The sequence below is a fragment of the Mesoplodon densirostris genome, chromosome X (assembly GCF_025265405.1).
Source record: "Mesoplodon densirostris isolate mMesDen1 chromosome X, mMesDen1 primary haplotype, whole genome shotgun sequence".
In the NCBI taxonomy this organism is placed as follows: domain Eukaryota; kingdom Metazoa; phylum Chordata; class Mammalia; order Artiodactyla; family Ziphiidae; genus Mesoplodon; species Mesoplodon densirostris.
In genome coordinates, this window is record NC_082681.1 from 80,969,984 (window position 1) to 80,974,220 (window position 4,237).

Consider the following 4,237-nt stretch of genomic DNA (forward strand, 5'->3'; position numbering starts at 1 on the left):
GGAGACAAAGGGGCAGACGTGAGAGGTGAGTTGTGTTCAAGATGTGTCTGAAAGGAGCCTGCCAAGATTTCTCAGGGCCACCACCCACTGCCCAGTCCTGCGAAGTCACATGGGGTCCAGTGAGACCATCAGACAAAACCCAGAATTAGTCCTGAGGGACCCAAAAACCCCAGTAGTGGAACTGAAAACCTTGGGGCCACAGGTCCTATTTCCATCTCTTCTCCTAGTTGAAAGTTGTTCAAACGGAACAGCAACCAGAGTTGGAGTTCGGTGTTCCCTCTACAGACCGCTGTGGGCCTATAAGAATAGTGTCTGACCCACTAGTCAACACCAAAATGCTAGCATAGATCCGAAATGCCCAAGGCTTTCCTTTTTCAAAAGAGCACACCTGCATTCAGATGTACTTGGGAGCCGTGAATCAGCTGAACAGTTCCCATTCCATCCCCACCAGGACACAAAAGTTGGCTGCAAGGGCGGTTTCAGGGAGTGATAACCTGGTCCCCACCTCCTCTCCCACCTGTGCCAGCCCGTCCAGGCCAGTGGGTCTCCCATTAGCATCACTGGGAATCTCTTTCACCAGCTTCTTCAGGCTTTGAAAGATTCATTCTCCCAAACACTCAGAATTGGGGGCGTAACAATTTATTTGTCTTCCTAGTTTTATCATACAGACATCCTGGGCTGCCAATCGAAGCTTCTGGCCAGCATGAGGTTGGCCAAGAGCACACCGAGCTGCCATTGGAGTGACAGCCCAGACCCGGGACAGGCCTCCTGAAGTGCTGCAGCTGACTTTCAGATGCCTCTCCAGCTCCTCTCTTCACGGAGGCTGGCTTGGGATGGGAACCATGGATCCCGCCCCATCCCTTCACATCCCCAAACTGGCCAGTGACTAACCTAAGGGTGTACAGGGATTTCTGGGAAGAAAAGCCAGGTCTTGGGCCTTCCGGCTCTGCCTTATAGCCATGTTAGCGGATTGCCTCAAACTTTCTCAAACCTACCTCCAAATGTGCACGCAGTGCCTATTAAATCAGTCTTCTTGGCCTGGCCAAAGCCCTCCTCCCCCTTCCTCCAGGCCCTCCATCCTGCATCAGAGACACCCCCTCCCCTCCAGCTTCAGGGCCTAATCCCAAAGTGTCCTTTTCACATCTGCACCCCTCCCCTCTCCCAGCCTGTTCTCCATAGGAATGGGCCTCCCTCAGCCTTCCCATCTCCTGCTTCCCACCCCCTCACCCCCAGCACTATAGAGTGCCATAAATTCTAACGAAACCCCATCAGGGGAAGAAAAGGAGCAAAAAATGCCTAATTGGCAGGGGCCTCGAAGCTCTTGGTCCCCGTGGTGGGATTGATAAGGTTCCTGGGAAGCGGTAGGGGTTTGGAGAGAGAAGGGGGGAGGCTGGGGGCCTGCCTGCCAAATGTAGCCAATTAATGTCGGTGCTGCCTTTCATGCCAGCCAATTAAGTCCCACATACTTGTCACCAGCCCTGGGAAGGGGGGCAGGGAGGGCGGGGCAGGGGGTTTCAAGGGAACAACTAATTTCCCTGCAGCCAGGATAATGCAGCCTTCAAAATGGGGAAAGGGTGCAGGGGGAATTAGAAGGTGTCTGGGGGTCACCAGGGGCAGGCAGCTGGGGAGGGGGCAAAGTGCAGAACACTGGGGCCCTGTGGGGACTTTGTTTGGGACCCTGGGAGAAATGGAAGCTGGGATTGGCTTCAGGGGCCAAGAGCTGCTGGGAACTGGAAAGGGAACTCACGTTCTCACTTTGTGCCCCGAGCTGGCAGAGCAAAGCACTTGCCGGTTATGCCATCCAGTTTGTACAACTCCTGCGCAACTCAGAGAGGTTAGGGAACCCGCTCAAGATGGAACAGCTATAAATGGCCAGAGTAACACGGTACTGACCTGCCAAGGTCCATGGTAAATGTTCCCTAAGACCCCTGTAAAGCAGAGACAGTGGCCTAAGCATCCAGGAGCCCTAGCCACCTCCCTCCTCACCACCACCAACTGGACAGAGGGTCTTAATGGAGGGCAGCACAGTCCAGGCTCCTAGACAGCAGGTTAGCCTGGGAGATGGTGAAAGATCTTTCAAGGCAGGGAGAAGGACGTTGGAAGGGGCACAGGAAACAGCGTCTCAGTGAAGGAATATCCTTGTGAAATTGAGGATGCCCACTGTTAGCCCTCCAAGGATGCAGCTGGCTACAGATAGAAGAGATATTTCCAGACAGTCAGAGGTATCGAGAGGGTCTTGGCAGCTCTTCCCTTGGAAGGCCAATGCTTAGGAAAGTTGCCTTCTTGCTGGCTTGGGGGAAAATTCTGAGAGCTCCTGAAGGAGGGTCCAGGCAGAGCCTGGCAGTGGCTCAGGAGCAGGCCGACAGGGGGCTTCAGAGCTGGGGGAAAAAGACCACCCAGGGGTCCCTGGGAGCGAGCAAGTCTCTTTGGGGCAGCCTCTGGCTCAGCATCAACCACTTACCCTCAGGAGCAAGTCAGGCTTCCCCCGGGCCTCCCCGGGGGAGAAAGAGAATGAGTGAGACAGAGCTGAGTGCCGATCTTGGCTCCACCACTTGTGAGCTGAGCGACCTTAGGGGAGTCCCGGACCCTCGCTAAGCCTCAGTTGTCTCACCTGTGAAATGGGGTTAAGCAGCATCCCTACTGCCAGGGCTGCAGTGTGGCTCCCAGAAGAGATTGGATGGGAAAGGGTTTGTAATCTATGAATGACTAGCTAGGTTGGAGGTGCTTCTGAGCAGGCAGTTGGGGTAGGGGCATGTGCCCAGGAGCCGGGCTGCACAGTGCCACCAGCTGCCCCTCTGTCCTGGGTGAGGGCAGAGGCACCATAATATGTGCATTGTCATGCAGATGCTTTGCTGGGCTGCCCACCCCCAGTGGGCCTATAATGACCTTGAGAGCTGGTTGGAGGCTGGGGCAGGCTAATTACATGGCCCCAAGCCCGCCAAGACCCAATAATTACACATCAGCTTGTACAGAGAGGGTGGCTAATTGTGTGACAAGCTGTGAGGGGAGGGCCAGGGTGCCCCCCGAGCTAATGAGCTTCCCCCAGAGTCCATGGAGCAGGGCCAGGGTGAGGGGATGTGGCATGCAGGCCCTTCCCATTCCCAGCCCCCCATGGTGCCCAGTTCCCTGGAGGGTGGCAGGGAGCACAGGAGGGAGGCGAGTAGTGATTAAGAGCCAAAGCTCACCTTAGGCCTGTCTCCTCTTGCCAAGTCTTGCTCAAAGACGCACCTGGTCGGGTGCTATGGGCCTGCTCTCTCAGGAGAAATGCCCCCCCCCCACGCCTCCCTCACCCCAGGGTGGCTCAAGCTCTTCCAGGCTTGCCTTCCGCCCCTGGCCCCGACTGGCTGGCAGACTGGCCGTGGCAAGGAGTAAAAGACAGATCTGGGAAATCCTTGACCATCAGAGCTGGCAGGATCCACCAGGATCCCTCAGTCCAGCTCCTGCTTCTCACAGGGGTGGGAAACCAAAGCCCAGATCACCCAGAGCCCTGGCGAGCTGGTGAGCTACTCTCAGGCCCACCCGACTGGGCTTCTTATTTCTTTTTCATTCAAAGTAGTCCTAGGTACTCTAAAGGCCGTGCGGTTGGCCACTTCTATGTTCAATTTTCTTTTTTAATATCTATGTATTTGGTTGCACCGGGTCTTAGTCGCGGCACATGGGATCTTCGTTGCCGCATGCGGGATCTTCAGTTGCAGCATGCAGGATGTTCAGTTGCGGCACGCAGGATCTCTTTTTTTTTTTTTTTCAGTTGTGGCATGCAGGATCTAGCTCCCTGACCAGGGATCGAACCCGGGCCCCCTGCATTGGGAGTGCAGAGTCTTAACCACTGGACCACCAGGGAAGTCCTTCTATGTTCAAATTTAGCCCTTTCACTTTCGAGCTGTGTGACTTTGGGCAAGTCACTTTACCTCTCTGAGCCCCAGTTTCCCCACCTATAAAATGACAAGGTTACGAGGGTAACATGAGTTAATTCCGGTGAGTGAAACCTAGTGCCTGGCACCATGTGACCCTATCTAGTGTCCTCTTCGTGCAGGTTTTTGACATCCCACCTGATGCCGAGTGCCACAGAACAACTGCCCCCCCCCCAGCCACCTCCACCTCCTTTCCAGGCCCAGACTCTACACCTATCCACCAGAGGTCACCCTGACTGCCCAAGCCCACCCCAACCGCTAATTCCTGCCTGGACACCTCTCTCTTTTCCCTGAGACTGGAGCAAACTGCAAGGGGCAGGGGTGTG

At 55.4% G+C, this 4,237-nt stretch overlaps 1 non-coding gene across 1 annotated transcript; it reads right to left on the reverse strand.

Annotated features, from left to right (window-relative positions):
* Nucleotides 1-3,768: 3,768 nt before the first annotated feature.
* Nucleotides 3,769-3,841, reverse strand: TRNAG-CCC (transfer RNA glycine (anticodon CCC)). The gene has a single exon. It is a non-coding gene; the product is annotated as a tRNA-Gly (tRNA).
* Nucleotides 3,842-4,237: the final 396 nt, after the last annotated feature.